The sequence below is a fragment of the Natrix helvetica genome, assembly GCF_964273705.1.
Source record: "Natrix helvetica genome assembly, chromosome: 4".
NCBI classification, from domain to species: Eukaryota; Metazoa; Chordata; class Lepidosauria; order Squamata; family Natricidae; genus Natrix; species Natrix helvetica.
The window spans coordinates 70,008,795-70,030,829 of record NC_138550.1 but is presented as its reverse complement, the minus strand read 5'-3'; positions in this window follow the sequence as shown (position 1 = coordinate 70,030,829).

Below are 22,035 nucleotides of genomic sequence, written 5' to 3'. Positions count from 1 at the left end.
ATGCATGTTGTTCGAAACTGAGCTCTGGGTCAAAAGTTACCTTTCTGGCTGCATTGGGCTCTTGCCAATTCTGATATCAGCTTTGGTCTAACTCCTCAGGGAAAGCACAGATCAGCGAATGCAGTAGTTTTTTAGCTTCTCCAACTCAGGACACCACTAACATATGCATGTTGTTCAAAACTGAGCTCTGGGTCAAAACTTACCTTTCTGGCTGAATTGGGCTCTTTTGCCAATTCTGATATCAGCTTTGGTCTAACTCCTCAGGGAAAGCACAGATAAGCGAATGGAGTAGTTTTTTAGCTTCTCCAACTCAGGACACCACTAACATATGCATGTTGTTCGAAACTGAGCTCTGGGTCCAAACTTACCTTTCTGGCTGAATTGGGCTCTTTTGCCAATTCTGATATCAGCTTTGGTCTAACTCCTCAGGGAAAGCACAGATCAGCGAATGGAGTGGTTTTTTAGCTTCTCCGACTCAGGACACCACTAACATATGCATGTTGTTCGAAACTGAGCTCTGGGTCAAAAGTTACCTTTCTGGCTGAACGGGGCTCTTTTGCCAATTCTGATATCAGCTTTCGTCTAACTCCTCAGGGAAAGCACAGATCAGCGAATGGAGTGGTTTTTTAGCTTCTCCGACTCAGGACACCACTAACATATGCATGTTGTTCGCAACTGAGCTCTGGGTCAAAAGTTACCTATCTGCTGAATTGGGCTCTTTTGCCAATTCTGATATCAGCTTTGGTCTAACTCCTCAGGGAAAGCACAGATCAGCGAATGCAGTGGTTTTTTAGCTTCTCCGACTCAGGATACCACTAACATACGCATGTTGTTCGAAACTGAGCTCTGGGTCAAAAGTTACCTTTCTGGCTGAACGGGGCTCTTTTGCCAATTCTGATATCAGCTTTGGTCTAACTCCTCAGGGAAAGCACAGATCAGCGAATGGAGTGGTTTTTTAGCTTCTCCGACTCAGGACACCACTAACATATGCATGTTGTTCAAAACTGAGCTCTGGGTCAAAAGTTACCTTTCTGGCTGCATTGGGCTCTTGCCAATTCTGATATCAGCTTTGGTCTAACTCCTCAGGGAAAGCACAGATCAGCGAATGCAGTAGTTTTTTAGCTTCTCCAACTCAGGACACCACTAACATATGCATGTTGTTCAAAACTGAGCTCTGGGTCAAAACTTACCTTTCTGGCTGAACTGGGCTCTTTTGCCAATTCTGATATCAGCTTTGGTCTAACTCCTCAGGGAAAGCACAGATCAGCGAATGGATTGGTTTTTTAGCTTCTCCAACTCAGGACACAACTGACATATGCATGTTGTTCGAAACTGAGCTCTGCGTCAAAAGTTACCTTTCTGGCTGAACTGGGCTCTTTTGCCAATTCTGATATCAGCTTTGGTCTAACTCCTCAGGGAAAGCTCGGATCAGCGAATGGAGTTGTTTTTTAGCTTCCCCCACTCAGGACAACACTAACATATGCATGTTGTTCGAAACTGAGCTCTGGGTCAAAAGTTACCTTTCTGGCTGCATTGGGCTCTTGCCAATTCTGATATCAGCTTTGGTCTAACTCCTCAGGGAAAGCACAGATCAGCGAATGCAGTAGTTTTTTAGCTTCTCCAACTCAGGACACCACTAACATATGCATGTTGTTCAAAACTGAGCTCTGGGTCAAAACTTACCTTTCTGGCTGAATTGGGCTCTTTTGCCAATTCTGATATCAGCTTTGGTCTAACTCCTCAGGGAAAGCACAGATAATCGAATGGAGTAGTTTTTTAGCTTCTCCAACTCAGGACACCACTAACATATGCATGTTGTTCGAAACTGAGCTCTGGGTCCAAACTTACCTTTCTGGCTGAATTGGGCTCTTTTGCCAATTCTGATATCAGCTTTGGTCTAACTCCTCAGGGAAAGCACAGATCAGCGAATGGAGTGGTTTTTTAGCTTCTCCGACTCAGGACACCACTAACATATGCATGTTGTTCGAAACTGAGCTCTGGGTCAAAAGTTACCTTTCTGGCTGAACGGGGCTCTTTTGCCAATTCTGATATCAGCTTTCGTCTAACTCCTCAGGGAAAGCACAGATCAGCGAATGGAGTGGTTTTTTAGCTTCTCCGACTCAGGACACCACTAACATATGCATGTTGTTCGACACTGAGCTCTGGGTCAAAAGTTACCTTTCTGGCTGAACGGGGCTCTTTTGTCAATTCTGATATCAGCTTTGGTCTAACTCCTCAGGGAAAGCACAGATCAGCGAATGGAGTGGTTTTTTAGCTTCTCCAACTCAGGACACAACTGACATATGCATGTTGTTCGAAACTGAGCTCTGGATCAAAAGTTACCTTTCTGGCTGAATTGGGCTCTTTTACCAATTCTGATATCAGCTTTGGTCTAACTCCTCAGGGAAAGCACAGATCAGCGAATGGAGTGGTTTTTTAGCTTCTCCGACTCAGGACACCACTAACATATGCATGTTGTTCGAAACTGAGCTCTGGGTCAAAAGTTACCTTTCTGGCTGAATTGGGCTCTTTTACCAATTCTGATATCAGCTTTGGTCTAACTCCTCAGGGAAAGCTCAGATCAGCGAATGGATTGGTTTTTTAGCTTCTCCAACTCAGGACACAACTGACATATGCATGTTGTTCGAAACTGAGCTCTGGGTCAAAAGTTACCTTTCTGGCTGAACGGGGCTCTTTTGCCAATTCTGATATCAGCTTTGGTCTAACTCCTCAGGGAAAGCTCAGATCAGCGAATGGAGTGGTTTTTTAGCTTCTCCGACTCAGGACACCACTAACATATGCATGTTGTTCGCAACTGAGCTCTGGGTCAAAAGTTACCTATCTGCTGAATTGGGCTCTTTTGCCAATTCTGATATCAGCTTTGGTCTAACTCCTCAGGGAAAGCACAGATCAGCGAATGCAGTGGTTTTTTAGCTTCTCCAACTCAGGACACAACTGACATATGCATGTTGTTCGAAACTGAGCTCTGCGTCAAAAGTTACCTTTCTGGCTGAACTGGGCTCTTTTGCCAATTCTGATATCAGCTTTGGTCTAACTCCTCAGGGAAAGCTCGGATCAGCGAATGGAGTTGTTTTTTAGCTTCCCCCACTCAGGACAACACTAACATATGCATGTTGTTCGAAACTGAGCTCTGGGTCAAAAGTTACCTTTCTGGCTGCATTGGGCTCTTGCCAATTCTGATATCAGCTTTGGTCTAACTCCTCAGGGAAAGCACAGATCAGCGAACGCAGTAGTTTTTTAGCTTCTCCAACTCAGGACACCACTAACATATGCATGTTGTTCAAAACTGAGCTCTGGGTCAAAACTTACCTTTCTGGCTGAATTGGGCTCTTTTGCCAATTCTGATATCAGCTTTGGTCTAACTCCTCAGGGAAAGCACAGATAAGCGAATGGAGTAGTTTTTTAGCTTCTCCAACTCAGGACACCACTAACATATGCATGTTGTTCGAAACTGAGCTCTGGGTCCAAACTTACCTTTCTGGCTGAATTGGGCTCTTTTGCCAATTCTGATATCAGCTTTGGTCTAACTCCTCAGGGAAAGCACAGATCAGCGAATGGAGTGGTTTTTTAGCTTCTCCGACTCAGGACACCACTAACATATGCATGTTGTTCGAAACTGAGCTCTGGGTCAAAAGTTACCTTTCTGGCTGAACGGGGCTCTTTTGCCAATTCTGATATCAGCTTTCGTCTAACTCCTCAGGGAAAGCACAGATCAGCGAATGGAGTGGTTTTTTAGCTTCTCCGACTCAGGACACCACTAACATATGCATGTTGTTCGCAACTGAGCTCTGGGTCAAAAGTTACCTATCTGCTGAATTGGGCTCTTTTGCCAATTCTGATATCAGCTTTGGTCTAACTCCTCAGGGAAAGCACAGATCAGCGAATGCAGTGGTTTTTTAGCTTCTCCGACTCAGGATACCACTAACATACGCATGTTGTTCGAAACTGAGCTCTGGGTCAAAAGTTACCTTTCTGGCTGAACGGGGCTCTTTTGCCAATTCTGATATCAGCTTTGGTCTAACTCCTCAGGGAAAGCACAGATCAGCGAATGGAGTGGTTTTTTAGCTTCTCCGACTCAGGACACCACTAACATATGCATGTTGTTCAAAACTGAGCTCTGGGTCAAAAGTTACCTTTCTGGCTGCATTGGGCTCTTGCCAATTCTGATATCAGCTTTGGTCTAACTCCTCAGGGAAAGCACAGATCAGCGAATGCAGTAGTTTTTTAGCTTCTCCAACTCAGGACACCACTAACATATGCATGTTGTTCAAAACTGAGCTCTGGGTCAAAACTTACCTTTCTGGCTGAACTGGGCTCTTTTGCCAATTCTGATATCAGCTTTGGTCTAACTCCTCAGGGAAAGCACAGATCAGCGAATGGATTGGTTTTTTAGCTTCTCCAACTCAGGACACAACTGACATATGCATGTTGTTCGAAACTGAGCTCTGCGTCAAAAGTTACCTTTCTGGCTGAACTGGGCTCTTTTGCCAATTCTGATATCAGCTTTGGTCTAACTCCTCAGGGAAAGCTCGGATCAGCGAATGGAGTTGTTTTTTAGCTTCCCCCACTCAGGACAACACTAACATATGCATGTTGTTCGAAACTGAGCTCTGGGTCAAAAGTTACCTTTCTGGCTGCATTGGGCTCTTGCCAATTCTGATATCAGCTTTGGTCTAACTCCTCAGGGAAAGCACAGATCAGCGAATGCAGTAGTTTTTTAGCTTCTCCAACTCAGGACACCACTAACATATGCATGTTGTTCAAAACTGAGCTCTGGGTCAAAACTTACCTTTCTGGCTGAATTGGGCTCTTTTGCCAATTCTGATATCAGCTTTGGTCTAACTCCTCAGGGAAAGCACAGATAATCGAATGGAGTAGTTTTTTAGCTTCTCCAACTCAGGACACCACTAACATATGCATGTTGTTCGAAACTGAGCTCTGGGTCCAAACTTACCTTTCTGGCTGAATTGGGCTCTTTTGCCAATTCTGATATCAGCTTTGGTCTAACTCCTCAGGGAAAGCACAGATCAGCGAATGGAGTGGTTTTTTAGCTTCTCCGACTCAGGACACCACTAACATATGCATGTTGTTCGAAACTGAGCTCTGGGTCAAAAGTTACCTTTCTGGCTGAACGGGGCTCTTTTGCCAATTCTGATATCAGCTTTCGTCTAACTCCTCAGGGAAAGCACAGATCAGCGAATGGAGTGGTTTTTTAGCTTCTCCGACTCAGGACACCACTAACATATGCATGTTGTTCGACACTGAGCTCTGGGTCAAAAGTTACCTTTCTGGCTGAACGGGGCTCTTTTGTCAATTCTGATATCAGCTTTGGTCTAACTCCTCAGGGAAAGCACAGATCAGCGAATGGAGTGGTTTTTTAGCTTCTCCAACTCAGGACACAACTGACATATGCATGTTGTTCGAAACTGAGCTCTGGATCAAAAGTTACCTTTCTGGCTGAATTGGGCTCTTTTACCAATTCTGATATCAGCTTTGGTCTAACTCCTCAGGGAAAGCACAGATCAGCGAATGGAGTGGTTTTTTAGCTTCTCCGACTCAGGACACCACTAACATATGCATGTTGTTCGAAACTGAGCTCTGGGTCAAAAGTTACCTTTCTGGCTGAATTGGGCTCTTTTACCAATTCTGATATCAGCTTTGGTCTAACTCCTCAGGGAAAGCACAGATCAGCGAATGGAGTGGTTTTTTAGCTTCTCCAATTCAGGACACAACTGACATATGTATGTTGTTCGAAACTGGGTCAAAAGTTACCTTTCTGGCTGAACGGGGCTCTTTTGCCAATTCTGATATCAGCTTTGGTCTAACTCCTCAGGGAAAGCACAGATCAGCGAATGGAGTGGTTTTTTAGCTTCTCCGACTCAGGACACCACTAACATATGCATGTTGTTCGAAACTCAGCTCTGGGTCAAAAGTTACCTTTCTGGCTGAACGGGGCTCTTTTGCCAATTCTGATATCAGCTTTGGTCTAACTCCTCAGGGAAAGCACAGATCAGCGAATGGAGTAGTTTTTTAGCTTCTCCAACTCAGGACACCACTAACATATGCATGTTGTTCAAAACTGAGCTCTGGGTCAAAACTTACCTTTCTGGCTGAATTGGGCTCTTTTGCCAATTCTGATATCAGCTTTGGTCTAACTCCTCAGGGAAAGCACAGATCAGCGAATGGAGTAGTTTTTTAGCTTCTCCAACTCAGGACACCACTAACATATGCATGTTGTTCAAAACTGAGCTCTGGGTCAAAAGTTACCTTTCTGGCTGAATTGGGCTCTTTTGCCAATTCTGATATCAGCTTTGGTCTAACTCCTCAGGGAAAGCACAGATCAGCGAATGGAGTAGTTTTTTAGCTTCTCCAACTCAGGACACCACTAACATATGCATGTTGTTCAAAACTGAGCTCTGGGTCAAAACTTACCTTTCTGGCTGAATTGGGCTCTTTTGCCAATTCTGATATCAGCTTTGGTCTAACTCCTCAGGAAAGCTCAGATCAGCGAATGGATTGGTTTTTTAGCTTCTCCAACTCAGGACACAACTGACATATGCATGTTGTTCGAAACTGAGCTCTGCGTCAAAAGTTACCTTTCTGGCTGAACTGGGCTCTTTTGCCAATTCTGATATCAGCTTTGGTCTAACTCCTCAGGGAAAGCTCAGATCAGCGAATGGAGTGGTTTTTTAGCTTCTCCGACTCAGGACACCACTAACATATGCATGTTGTTCGAAACTGAGCTCTGGGTCAAAAGTTACCTTTCTGGCTGAACGGGGCTCTTTTGCCAATTCTGATATCAGCTTTGGTCTAACTCCTCAGGGAAAGCACAGATCAGCGAATGGAGTGGTTTTTTAGCTTCTCCAATTCAGGACACAACTGACATATGTATGTTGTTCGAAACTGGGTCAAAAGTTACCTTTCTGGCTGAACGGGGCTCTTTTGCCAATTCTGATATCAGCTTTGGTCTAACTCCTCAGGGAAAGCACAGATCAGCGAATGGAGTGGTTTTTTAGCTTCTCCGACTCAGGACACCACTAACATATGCATGTTGTTCGAAACTCAGCTCTGGGTCAAAAGTTACCTTTCTGGCTGAACGGGGCTCTTTTGCCAATTCTGATATCAGCTTTGGTCTAACTCCTCAGGGAAAGCACAGATCAGCGAATGGAGTAGTTTTTTAGCTTCTCCAACTCAGGACACCACTAACATATGCATGTTGTTCAAAACTGAGCTCTGGGTCAAAACTTACCTTTCTGGCTGAATTGGGCTCTTTTGCCAATTCTGATATCAGCTTTGGTCTAACTCCTCAGGGAAAGCACAGATCAGCGAATGGAGTAGTTTTTTAGCTTCTCCAACTCAGGACACCACTAACATATGCATGTTGTTCGAAACTGAGCTCTGGGTCAAAAGTTACCTTTCTGGCTGAACGGGGCTCTTTTGCCAATTCTGATATCAGCTTTCGTCTAACTCCTCAGGGAAAGCACAGATCAGCGAATGGAGTGGTTTTTTAGCTTCTCCGACTCAGGACACCACTAACATATGCATGTTGTTCGACACTGAGCTCTGGGTCAAAAGTTACCTTTCTGGCTGAACGGGGCTCTTTTGTCAATTCTGATATCAGCTTTGGTCTAACTCCTCAGGGAAAGCACAGATCAGCGAATGGAGTGGTTTTTTAGCTTCTCCAACTCAGGACACAACTGACATATGCATGTTGTTCGAAACTGAGCTCTGGATCAAAAGTTACCTTTCTGGCTGAATTGGGCTCTTTTACCAATTCTGATATCAGCTTTGGTCTAACTCCTCAGGGAAAGCACAGATCAGCGAATGGAGTGGTTTTTTAGCTTCTCCGACTCAGGACACCACTAACATATGCATGTTGTTCGAAACTGAGCTCTGGGTCAAAAGTTACCTTTCTGGCTGAACGGGGCTCTTTTGCCAATTCTGATATCAGCTTTGGTCTAACTCCTCAGGGAAAGCACAGATCAGCGAATGGAGTGGTTTTTTAGCTTCTCCAATTCAGGACACAACTGACATATGTATGTTGTTCGAAACTGGGTCAAAAGTTACCTTTCTGGCTGAACGGGGCTCTTTTGCCAATTCTGATATCAGCTTTGGTCTAACTCCTCAGGGAAAGCACAGATCAGCGAATGGAGTGGTTTTTTAGCTTCTCCGACTCAGGACACCACTAACATATGCATGTTGTTCGAAACTCAGCTCTGGGTCAAAAGTTACCTTTCTGGCTGAACGGGGCTCTTTTGCCAATTCTGATATCAGCTTTGGTCTAACTCCTCAGGGAAAGCACAGATCAGCGAATGGAGTAGTTTTTTAGCTTCTCCAACTCAGGACACCACTAACATATGCATGTTGTTCAAAACTGAGCTCTGGGTCAAAAGTTACCTTTCTGGCTGAATTGGGCTCTTTTGCCAATTCTGATATCAGCTTTGGTCTAACTCCTCAGGGAAAGCTCGGATCAGCGAATGGAGTTGTTTTTTAGCTTCCCTCACTCAGGACACCACTAACATATGCATGTTGTTCAAAACTGAGCTCTGGGTCAAAACTTACCTTTCTGGCTGAATTGGGCTCTTTTGCCAATTCTGATATCAGCTTTGGTCTAACTCCTCAGGGAAAGCACAGATCAGCGAATGGAGTAGTTTTTTAGCTTCTCCAACTCAGGACACCACTAACATATGCATGTTGTTCAAAACTGAGCTCTGGGTCAAAACTTACCTTTCTGGCTGAATTGGGCTCTTTTGCCAATTCTGATATCAGCTTTGGTCTAACTCCTCAGGGAAAGCTCAGATCAGCGAATGGATTGGTTTTTTAGCTTCTCCAACTCAGGACACAACTGACATATGCATGTTGTTCGAAACTGAGCTCTGCGTCAAAAGTTACCTTTCTGGCTGAACTGGGCTCTTTTGCCAATTCTGATATCAGCTTTGGTCTAACTCCTCAGGGAAAGCTCAGATCAGCGAATGGAGTGGTTTTTTAGCTTCTCCGACTCAGGACACCACTAACATATGCATGTTGTTCGAAACTGAGCTCTGGGTCAAAAGTTACCTTTCTGGCTGAACGGGGCTCTTTTGCCAATTCTGATATCAGCTTTGGTCTAACTCCTCAGGGAAAGCACAGATCAGCGAATGGAGTGGTTTTTTAGCTTCTCCAATTCAGGACACAACTGACATATGTATGTTGTTCGAAACTGGGTCAAAAGTTACCTTTCTGGCTGAACGGGGCTCTTTTGCCAATTCTGATATCAGCTTTGGTCTAACTCCTCAGGGAAAGCACAGATCAGCGAATGGAGTGGTTTTTTAGCTTCTCCGACTCAGGACACCACTAACATATGCATGTTGTTCGAAACTCAGCTCTGGGTCAAAAGTTACCTTTCTGGCTGAACGGGGCTCTTTTGCCAATTCTGATATCAGCTTTGGTCTAACTCCTCAGGGAAAGCACAGATCAGCGAATGGAGTAGTTTTTTAGCTTCGCCAACTCAGGACACCACTAACATATGCATGTTGTTCAAAACTGAGCTCTGGGTCAAAACTTACCTTTCTGGCTGAATTGGGCTCTTTTGCCAATTCTGATATCAGCTTTGGTCTAACTCCTCAGGGAAAGCACAGATCAGCGAATGGAGTAGTTTTTTAGCTTCTCCAACTCAGGACACCACTAACATATGCATGTTGTTCAAAACTGAGCTCTGGGTCAAAAGTTACCTTTCTGGCTGAATTGGGCTCTTTTGCCAATTCTGATATCAGCTTTGGTCTAACTCCTCAGGGAAAGCTCGGATCAGCGAATGGAGTTGTTTTTTAGCTTCCCTCACTCAGGACAACACTAACATATGCATGTTGTTCGAAACTGAGCTCTGGGTCAAAAGTTACCTTTCTGGCTGCATTGGGCTCTTGCCAATTCTGATATCAGCTTTGGTCTAACTCCTCAGGGAAAGCTCGGATCAGCGAATGGAGTTGTTTTTTAGCTTCCCTCACTCAGGACACCACTAACATATGCATGTTGTTCAAAACTGAGCTCTGGGTCAAAACTTACCTTTCTGGCTGAATTGGGCTCTTTTGCCAATTCTGATATCAGCTTTGGTCTAACTCCTCAGGGAAAGCACAGATCAGCGAATGGAGTAGTTTTTTAGCTTCTCCAACTCAGGACACCACTAACATATGCATGTTGTTCAAAACTGAGCTCTGGGTCAAAACTTACCTTTCTGGCTGAATTGGGCTCTTTTGCCAATTCTGATATCAGCTTTGGTCTAACTCCTCAGGGAAAGCTCAGATCAGCGAATGGATTGGTTTTTTAGCTTCTCCAACTCAGGACACAACTGACATATGCATGTTGTTCGAAACTGAGCTCTGCGTCAAAAGTTACCTTTCTGGCTGAACTGGGCTCTTTTGCCAATTCTGATATCAGCTTTGGTCTAACTCCTCAGGGAAAGCTCAGATCAGCGAATGGAGTGGTTTTTTAGCTTCTCCGACTCAGGACACCACTAACATATGCATGTTGTTCGAAACTGAGCTCTGGGTCAAAAGTTACCTTTCTGGCTGAACGGGGCTCTTTTGCCAATTCTGATATCAGCTTTGGTCTAACTCCTCAGGGAAAGCACAGATCAGCGAATGGAGTGGTTTTTTAGCTTCTCCAATTCAGGACACAACTGACATATGTATGTTGTTCGAAACTGGGTCAAAAGTTACCTTTCTGGCTGAACGGGGCTCTTTTGCCAATTCTGATATCAGCTTTGGTCTAACTCCTCAGGGAAAGCACAGATCAGCGAATGGAGTAGTTTTTTAGCTTCTCCAACTCAGGACACCACTAACATATGCATGTTGTTCGCAACTGAGCTCTGGGTCAAAAGTTACCTTTCTGGCTGAACGGGGCTCTTTTGCCAATTCTGATATCAGCTTTGGTCTAACTCCTCAGGGAAAGCACAGATCAGCGAATGGAGTGGTTTTTTAGCTTCTCCAATTCAGGACACAACTGACATATGTATGTTGTTCGAAACTGGGTCAAAAGTTACCTTTCTGGCTGAACGGGGCTCTTTTGCCAATTCTGATATCAGCTTTGGTCTAACTCCTCAGGGAAAGCACAGATCAGCGAATGGAGTGGTTTTTTAGCTTCTCCGACTCAGGACACCACTAACATATGCATGTTGTTCGAAACTCAGCTCTGGGTCAAAACTTACCTTTCTGGCTGAACGGGGCTCTTTTGCCAATTCTGATATCAGCTTTGGTCTAACTCCTCAGGGAAAGCACAGATCAGCGAATGCAGTAGTTTTTTAGCTTCTCCAACTCAGGACACCACTAACATATGCATGTTGTTCAAAACTGAGCTCTGGGTCAAAACTTACCTTTCTGGCTGAATTGGGCTCTTTTGCCAATTCTGATATCAGCTTTGGTCTAACTCCTCAGGGAAAGCACAGATAATCGAATGGAGTAGTTTTTTAGCTTCTCCAACTCAGGACACCACTAACATATGCATGTTGTTCGAAACTGAGCTCTGGGTCCAAACTTACCTTTCTGGCTGAATTGGGCTCTTTTGCCAATTCTGATATCAGCTTTGGTCTAACTCCTCAGGGAAAGCACAGATCAGCGAATGGAGTGGTTTTTTAGCTTCTCCGACTCAGGACACCACTAACATATGCATGTTGTTCGAAACTGAGCTCTGGGTCAAAAGTTACCTTTCTGGCTGAACGGGGCTCTTTTGCCAATTCTGATATCAGCTTTCGTCTAACTCCTCAGGGAAAGCACAGATCAGCGAATGGAGTGGTTTTTTAGCTTCTCCGACTCAGGACACCACTAACATATGCATGTTGTTCGACACTGAGCTCTGGGTCAAAAGTTACCTTTCTGGCTGAACGGGGCTCTTTTGTCAATTCTGATATCAGCTTTGGTCTAACTCCTCAGGGAAAGCACAGATCAGCGAATGGAGTGGTTTTTTAGCTTCTCCAACTCAGGACACAACTGACATATGCATGTTGTTCGAAACTGAGCTCTGGATCAAAAGTTACCTTTCTGGCTGAATTGGGCTCTTTTACCAATTCTGATATCAGCTTTGGTCTAACTCCTCAGGGAAAGCACAGATCAGCGAATGGAGTGGTTTTTTAGCTTCTCCGACTCAGGACACCACTAACATATGCATGTTGTTCGAAACTGAGCTCTGGGTCAAAAGTTACCTTTCTGGCTGAATTGGGCTCTTTTACCAATTCTGATATCAGCTTTGGTCTAACTCCTCAGGGAAAGCTCAGATCAGCGAATGGATTGGTTTTTTAGCTTCTCCAACTCAGGACACAACTGACATATGCATGTTGTTCGAAACTGAGCTCTGGGTCAAAAGTTACCTTTCTGGCTGAACGGGGCTCTTTTGCCAATTCTGATATCAGCTTTGGTCTAACTCCTCAGGGAAAGCTCAGATCAGCGAATGGAGTGGTTTTTTAGCTTCTCCGACTCAGGACACCACTAACATATGCATGTTGTTCGCAACTGAGCTCTGGGTCAAAAGTTACCTATCTGCTGAATTGGGCTCTTTTGCCAATTCTGATATCAGCTTTGGTCTAACTCCTCAGGGAAAGCACAGATCAGCGAATGCAGTGGTTTTTTAGCTTCTCCAACTCAGGACACAACTGACATATGCATGTTGTTCGAAACTGAGCTCTGCGTCAAAAGTTACCTTTCTGGCTGAACTGGGCTCTTTTGCCAATTCTGATATCAGCTTTGGTCTAACTCCTCAGGGAAAGCTCGGATCAGCGAATGGAGTTGTTTTTTAGCTTCCCCCACTCAGGACAACACTAACATATGCATGTTGTTCGAAACTGAGCTCTGGGTCAAAAGTTACCTTTCTGGCTGCATTGGGCTCTTGCCAATTCTGATATCAGCTTTGGTCTAACTCCTCAGGGAAAGCACAGATCAGCGAATGCAGTAGTTTTTTAGCTTCTCCAACTCAGGACACCACTAACATATGCATGTTGTTCAAAACTGAGCTCTGGGTCAAAACTTACCTTTCTGGCTGAATTGGGCTCTTTTGCCAATTCTGATATCAGCTTTGGTCTAACTCCTCAGGGAAAGCACAGATAAGCGAATGGAGTAGTTTTTTAGCTTCTCCAACTCAGGACACCACTAACATATGCATGTTGTTCGAAACTGAGCTCTGGGTCCAAACTTACCTTTCTGGCTGAATTGGGCTCTTTTGCCAATTCTGATATCAGCTTTGGTCTAACTCCTCAGGGAAAGCACAGATCAGCGAATGGAGTGGTTTTTTAGCTTCTCCGACTCAGGACACCACTAACATATGCATGTTGTTCGAAACTGAGCTCTGGGTCAAAAGTTACCTTTCTGGCTGAACGGGGCTCTTTTGCCAATTCTGATATCAGCTTTCGTCTAACTCCTCAGGGAAAGCACAGATCAGCGAATGGAGTGGTTTTTTAGCTTCTCCGACTCAGGACACCACTAACATATGCATGTTGTTCGCAACTGAGCTCTGGGTCAAAAGTTACCTATCTGCTGAATTGGGCTCTTTTGCCAATTCTGATATCAGCTTTGGTCTAACTCCTCAGGGAAAGCACAGATCAGCGAATGCAGTGGTTTTTTAGCTTCTCCGACTCAGGATACCACTAACATACGCATGTTGTTCGAAACTGAGCTCTGGGTCAAAAGTTACCTTTCTGGCTGAACGGGGCTCTTTTGCCAATTCTGATATCAGCTTTGGTCTAACTCCTCAGGGAAAGCACAGATCAGCGAATGGAGTGGTTTTTTAGCTTCTCCGACTCAGGACACCACTAACATATGCATGTTGTTCAAAACTGAGCTCTGGGTCAAAAGTTACCTTTCTGGCTGCATTGGGCTCTTGCCAATTCTGATATCAGCTTTGGTCTAACTCCTCAGGGAAAGCACAGATCAGCGAATGCAGTAGTTTTTTAGCTTCTCCAACTCAGGACACCACTAACATATGCATGTTGTTCAAAACTGAGCTCTGGGTCAAAACTTACCTTTCTGGCTGAACTGGGCTCTTTTGCCAATTCTGATATCAGCTTTGGTCTAACTCCTCAGGGAAAGCACAGATCAGCGAATGGATTGGTTTTTTAGCTTCTCCAACTCAGGACACAACTGACATATGCATGTTGTTCGAAACTGAGCTCTGCGTCAAAAGTTACCTTTCTGGCTGAACTGGGCTCTTTTGCCAATTCTGATATCAGCTTTGGTCTAACTCCTCAGGGAAAGCTCGGATCAGCGAATGGAGTTGTTTTTTAGCTTCCCCCACTCAGGACAACACTAACATATGCATGTTGTTCGAAACTGAGCTCTGGGTCAAAAGTTACCTTTCTGGCTGCATTGGGCTCTTGCCAATTCTGATATCAGCTTTGGTCTAACTCCTCAGGGAAAGCACAGATCAGCGAATGCAGTAGTTTTTTAGCTTCTCCAACTCAGGACACCACTAACATATGCATGTTGTTCAAAACTGAGCTCTGGGTCAAAACTTACCTTTCTGGCTGAATTGGGCTCTTTTGCCAATTCTGATATCAGCTTTGGTCTAACTCCTCAGGGAAAGCACAGATAATCGAATGGAGTAGTTTTTTAGCTTCTCCAACTCAGGACACCACTAACATATGCATGTTGTTCGAAACTGAGCTCTGGGTCCAAACTTACCTTTCTGGCTGAATTGGGCTCTTTTGCCAATTCTGATATCAGCTTTGGTCTAACTCCTCAGGGAAAGCACAGATCAGCGAATGGAGTGGTTTTTTAGCTTCTCCGACTCAGGACACCACTAACATATGCATGTTGTTCGAAACTGAGCTCTGGGTCAAAAGTTACCTTTCTGGCTGAACGGGGCTCTTTTGCCAATTCTGATATCAGCTTTCGTCTAACTCCTCAGGGAAAGCACAGATCAGCGAATGGAGTGGTTTTTTAGCTTCTCCGACTCAGGACACCACTAACATATGCATGTTGTTCGACACTGAGCTCTGGGTCAAAAGTTACCTTTCTGGCTGAACGGGGCTCTTTTGTCAATTCTGATATCAGCTTTGGTCTAACTCCTCAGGGAAAGCACAGATCAGCGAATGGAGTGGTTTTTTAGCTTCTCCAACTCAGGACACAACTGACATATGCATGTTGTTCGAAACTGAGCTCTGGATCAAAAGTTACCTTTCTGGCTGAATTGGGCTCTTTTACCAATTCTGATATCAGCTTTGGTCTAACTCCTCAGGGAAAGCACAGATCAGCGAATGGAGTGGTTTTTTAGCTTCTCCGACTCAGGACACCACTAACATATGCATGTTGTTCGAAACTGAGCTCTGGGTCAAAAGTTACCTTTCTGGCTGAATTGGGCTCTTTTACCAATTCTGATATCAGCTTTGGTCTAACTCCTCAGGGAAAGCACAGATCAGCGAATGGAGTGGTTTTTTAGCTTCTCCAATTCAGGACACAACTGACATATGTATGTTGTTCGAAACTGGGTCAAAAGTTACCTTTCTGGCTGAACGGGGCTCTTTTGCCAATTCTGATATCAGCTTTGGTCTAACTCCTCAGGGAAAGCACAGATCAGCGAATGGAGTGGTTTTTTAGCTTCTCCGACTCAGGACACCACTAACATATGCATGTTGTTCGAAACTCAGCTCTGGGTCAAAAGTTACCTTTCTGGCTGAACGGGGCTCTTTTGCCAATTCTGATATCAGCTTTGGTCTAACTCCTCAGGGAAAGCACAGATCAGCGAATGGAGTAGTTTTTTAGCTTCTCCAACTCAGGACACCACTAACATATGCATGTTGTTCAAAACTGAGCTCTGGGTCAAAACTTACCTTTCTGGCTGAATTGGGCTCTTTTGCCAATTCTGATATCAGCTTTGGTCTAACTCCTCAGGGAAAGCACAGATCAGCGAATGGAGTAGTTTTTTAGCTTCTCCAACTCAGGACACCACTAACATATGCATGTTGTTCAAAACTGAGCTCTGGGTCAAAAGTTACCTTTCTGGCTGAATTGGGCTCTTTTGCCAATTCTGATATCAGCTTTGGTCTAACTCCTCAGGGAAAGCACAGATCAGCGAATGGAGTAGTTTTTTAGCTTCTCCAACTCAGGACACCACTAACATATGCATGTTGTTCAAAACTGAGCTCTGGGTCAAAACTTACCTTTCTGGCTGAATTGGGCTCTTTTGCCAATTCTGATATCAGCTTTGGTCTAACTCCTCAGGAAAGCTCAGATCAGCGAATGGATTGGTTTTTTAGCTTCTCCAACTCAGGACACAACTGACATATGCATGTTGTTCGAAACTGAGCTCTGCGTCAAAAGTTACCTTTCTGGCTGAACTGGGCTCTTTTGCCAATTCTGATATCAGCTTTGGTCTAACTCCTCAGGGAAAGCTCAGATCAGCGAATGGAGTGGTTTTTTAGCTTCTCCGACTCAGGACACCACTAACATATGCATGTTGTTCGAAACTGAGCTCTGGGTCAAAAGTTACCTTTCTGGCTGAACGGGGCTCTTTTGCCAATTCTGATATCAGCTTTGGTCTAACTCCTCAGGGAAAGCACAGATCAGCGAATGGAGTGGTTTTTTAGCTTCTCCAATTCAGGACACAACTGACATATGTATGTTGTTCGAAACTGGGTCAAAAGTTACCTTTCTGGCTGAACGGGGCTCTTTTGCCAATTCTGATATCAGCTTTGGTCTAACTCCTCAGGGAAAGCACAGATCAGCGAATGGAGTGGTTTTTTAGCTTCTCCGACTCAGGACACCACTAACATATGCATGTTGTTCGAAACTCAGCTCTGGGTCAAAAGTTACCTTTCTGGCTGAACGGGGCTCTTTTGCCAATTCTGATATCAGCTTTGGTCTAACTCCTCAGGGAAAGCACAGATCAGCGAATGGAGTAGTTTTTTAGCTTCTCCAACTCAGGACACCACTAACATATGCATGTTGTTCAAAACTGAGCTCTGGGTCAAAACTTACCTTTCTGGCTGAATTGGGCTCTTTTGCCAATTCTGATATCAGCTTTGGTCTAACTCCTCAGGGAAAGCACAGATCAGCGAATGGAGTAGTTTTTTAGCTTCTCCAACTCAGGACACCACTAACATATGCATGTTGTTCGAAACTGAGCTCTGGGTCAAAAGTTACCTTTCTGGCTGAACGGGGCTCTTTTGCCAATTCTGATATCAGCTTTCGTCTAACTCCTCAGGGAAAGCACAGATCAGCGAATGGAGTGGTTTTTTAGCTTCTCCGACTCAGGACACCACTAACATATGCATGTTGTTCGACACTGAGCTCTGGGTCAAAAGTTACCTTTCTGGCTGAACGGGGCTCTTTTGTCAATTCTGATATCAGCTTTGGTCTAACTCCTCAGGGAAAGCACAGATCAGCGAATGGAGTGGTTTTTTAGCTTCTCCAACTCAGGACACAACTGACATATGCATGTTGTTCGAAACTGAGCTCTGGATCAAAAGTTACCTTTCTGGCTGAATTGGGCTCTTTTACCAATTCTGATATCAGCTTTGGTCTAACTCCTCAGGGAAAGCACAGATCAGCGAATGGAGTGGTTTTTTAGCTTCTCCGACTCAGGACACCACTAACATATGCATGTTGTTCGAAACTGAGCTCTGGGTCAAAAGTTACCTTTCTGGCTGAACGGGGCTCTTTTGCCAATTCTGATATCAGCTTTGGTCTAACTCCTCAGGGAAAGCACAGATCAGCGAATGGAGTGGTTTTTTAGCTTCTCCAATTCAGGACACAACTGACATATGTATGTTGTTCGAAACTGGGTCAAAAGTTACCTTTCTGGCTGAACGGGGCTCTTTTGCCAATTCTGATATCAGCTTTGGTCTAACTCCTCAGGGAAAGCACAGATCAGCGAATGGAGTGGTTTTTTAGCTTCTCCGACTCAGGACACCACTAACATATGCATGTTGTTCGAAACTCAGCTCTGGGTCAAAAGTTACCTTTCTGGCTGAACGGGGCTCTTTTGCCAATTCTGATATCAGCTTTGGTCTAACTCCTCAGGGAAAGCACAGATCAGCGAATGGAGTAGTTTTTTAGCTTCTCCAACTCAGGACACCACTAACATATGCATGTTGTTCAAAACTGAGCTCTGGGTCAAAAGTTACCTTTCTGGCTGAATTGGGCTCTTTTGCCAATTCTGATATCAGCTTTGGTCTAACTCCTCAGGGAAAGCTCGGATCAGCGAATGGAGTTGTTTTTTAGCTTCCCTCACTCAGGACACCACTAACATATGCATGTTGTTCAAAACTGAGCTCTGGGTCAAAACTTACCTTTCTGGCTGAATTGGGCTCTTTTGCCAATTCTGATATCAGCTTTGGTCTAACTCCTCAGGGAAAGCACAGATCAGCGAATGGAGTAGTTTTTTAGCTTCTCCAACTCAGGACACCACTAACATATGCATGTTGTTCAAAACTGAGCTCTGGGTCAAAACTTACCTTTCTGGCTGAATTGGGCTCTTTTGCCAATTCTGATATCAGCTTTGGTCTAACTCCTCAGGGAAAGCTCAGATCAGCGAATGGATTGGTTTTTTAGCTTCTCCAACTCAGGACACAACTGACATATGCATGTTGTTCGAAACTGAGCTCTGCGTCAAAAGTTACCTTTCTGGCTGAACTGGGCTCTTTTGCCAATTCTGATATCAGCTTTGGTCTAACTCCTCAGGGAAAGCTCAGATCAGCGAATGGAGTGGTTTTTTAGCTTCTCCGACTCAGGACACCACTAACATATGCATGTTGTTCGAAACTGAGCTCTGGGTCAAAAGTTACCTTTCTGGCTGAACGGGGCTCTTTTGCCAATTCTGATATCAGCTTTGGTCTAACTCCTCAGGGAAAGCACAGATCAGCGAATGGAGTGGTTTTTTAGCTTCTCCAATTCAGGACACAACTGACATATGTATGTTGTTCGAAACTGGGTCAAAAGTTACCTTTCTGGCTGAACGGGGCTCTTTTGCCAATTCTGATATCAGCTTTGGTCTAACTCCTCAGGGAAAGCACAGATCAGCGAATGGAGTGGTTTTTTAGCTTCTCCGACTCAGGACACCACTAACATATGCATGTTGTTCGAAACTCAGCTCTGGGTCAAAAGTTACCTTTCTGGCTGAACGGGGCTCTTTTGCCAATTCTGATATCAGCTTTGGTCTAACTCCTCAGGGAAAGCACAGATCAGCGAATGGAGTAGTTTTTTAGCTTCGCCAACTCAGGACACCACTAACATATGCATGTTGTTCAAAACTGAGCTCTGGGTCAAAACTTACCTTTCTGGCTGAATTGGGCTCTTTTGCCAATTCTGATATCAGCTTTGGTCTAACTCCTCAGGGAAAGCACAGATCAGCGAATGGAGTAGTTTTTTAGCTTCTCCAACTCAGGACACCACTAACATATGCATGTTGTTCAAAACTGAGCTCTGGGTCAAAAGTTACCTTTCTGGCTGAATTGGGCTCTTTTGCCAATTCTGATATCAGCTTTGGTCTAACTCCTCAGGGAAAGCTCGGATCAGCGAATGGAGTTGTTTTTTAGCTTCCCTCACTCAGGACAACACTAACATATGCATGTTGTTCGAAACTGAGCTCTGGGTCAAAAGTTACCTTTCTGGCTGCATTGGGCTCTTGCCAATTCTGATATCAGCTTTGGTCTAACTCCTCAGGGAAAGCTCGGATCAGCGAATGGAGTTGTTTTTTAGCTTCCCTCACTCAGGACACCACTAACATATGCATGTTGTTCAAAACTGAGCTCTGGGTCAAAACTTACCTTTCTGGCTGAATTGGGCTCTTTTGCCAATTCTGATATCAGCTTTGGTCTAACTCCTCAGGGAAAGCACAGATCAGCGAATGGAGTAGTTTTTTAGCTTCTCCAACTCAGGACACCACTAACATATGCATGTTGTTCAAAACTGAGCTCTGGGTCAAAACTTACCTTTCTGGCTGAATTGGGCTCTTTTGCCAATTCTGATATCAGCTTTGGTCTAACTCCTCAGGGAAAGCTCAGATCAGCGAATGGATTGGTTTTTTAGCTTCTCCAACTCAGGACACAACTGACATATGCATGTTGTTCGAAACTGAGCTCTGCGTCAAAAGTTACCTTTCTGGCTGAACTGGGCTCTTTTGCCAATTCTGATATCAGCTTTGGTCTAACTCCTCAGGGAAAGCTCAGATCAGCGAATGGAGTGGTTTTTTAGCTTCTCCGACTCAGGACACCACTAACATATGCATGTTGTTCGAAACTGAGCTCTGGGTCAAAAGTTACCTTTCTGGCTGAACGGGGCTCTTTTGCCAATTCTGATATCAGCTTTGGTCTAACTCCTCAGGGAAAGCACAGATCAGCGAATGGAGTGGTTTTTTAGCTTCTCCAATTCAGGACACAACTGACATATGTATGTTGTTCGAAACTGGGTCAAAAGTTACCTTTCTGGCTGAACGGGGCTCTTTTGCCAATTCTGATATCAGCTTTGGTCTAACTCCTCAGGGAAAGCACAGATCAGCGAATGGAGTGGTTTTTTAGCTTCTCCGACTCAGGACACCACTAACATATGCATGTTGTTCGAAACTCAGCTCTGGGTCAAAAGTTACCTTTCTGGCTGAACGGGGCTCTTTTGCCAATTCTGATATCAGCTTTGGTCTAACTCCTCAGGGAAAGCACAGATCAGCGAATGGAGTAGTTTTTTAGCTTCTCCAACTCAGGACACCACTAACATATGCATGTTGTTCAAAACTGAGCTCTGGGTCAAAACTTACCTTTCTGGCTGAATTGGGCTCTTTTGCCAATTCTGATATCAGCTTTGGTCTAACTCCTCAGGGAAAGCACAGATCAGCGAATGGAGTAGTTTTTTAGCTTCTCCAACTCAGGACACCACTAACATATGCATGTTGTTCAAAACTGAGCTCTGGGTCAAAAGTTACCTTTCTGGCTGAATTGGGCTCTTTTGCCAATTCTGATATCAGCTTTGGTCTAACTCCTCAGGGAAAGCTCGGATCAGCGAATGGAGTTGTTTTTTAGCTTCCCTCACTCAGGACAACACTAACATATGCATGTTGTTCGAAACTGAGCTCTGGGTCAAAAGTTACCTTTCTGGCTGCATTGGGCTCTTGCCAATTCTGATATCAGCTTTGGTCTAACTCCTCAGGGAAAGCACAGATCAGCGAATGGAGTAGTTTTTTAGCTTCTCCAACTCAGGACACCACTAACATATGCATGTTGTTCAAAACTGAGCTCTGGGTCAAAACTTACCTTTCTGGCTGAATTGGGCTCTTTTGCCAATTCTGATATCAGCTTTGGTCTAACTCCTCAGGGAAAGCACAGATCAGCGAATGGAGTAGTTTTTTAGCTTCTCCAACTCAGGACACCACTAACATATGCATGTTGTTCAAAACTGAGCTCTGGGTCAAAACTTACCTTTCTGGCTGAATTGGGCTCTTTTGCCAATTCTGATATCAGCTTTGGTCTAACTCCTCAGGGAAAGCACAGATCAGCGAATGGAGTAGTTTTTTAGCTTCTCCAACTCAGGACACCACTAACATATGCATGTTGTTCAAAACTGAGCTCTGGGTCAAAAGTTACCTTTCTGGCTGAATTGGGCTCTTTTGCCAATTCTGATATCAGCTTTGGTCTAACTCCTCAGGGAAAGCTCGGATCAGCGAATGGAGTTGTTTTTTAGCTTCCCTCACTCAGGACAACACTAACATATGCATGTTGTTCGAAACTGAGCTCTGGGTCAAAAGTTACCTTTCTGGCTGCATTGGGCTCTTGCCAATTCTGATATCAGCTTTGGTCTAACTCCTCAGGGAAAGCACAGATCAGCGAATGGAGTAGTTTTTTAGCTTCTCCAACTCAGGACACCACTAACATATGCATGTTGTTCGCAACTGAGCTCTGGGTCAAAAGTTACCTTTCTGGCTGAACGGGGCTCTTTTGCCAATTCTGATATCAGCTTTGGTCTAACTCCTCAGGGAAAGCACAGATCAGCGAATGGAGTGGTTTTTTAGCTTCTCCAATTCAGGACACAACTGACATATGTATGTTGTTCGAAACTGGGTCAAAAGTTACCT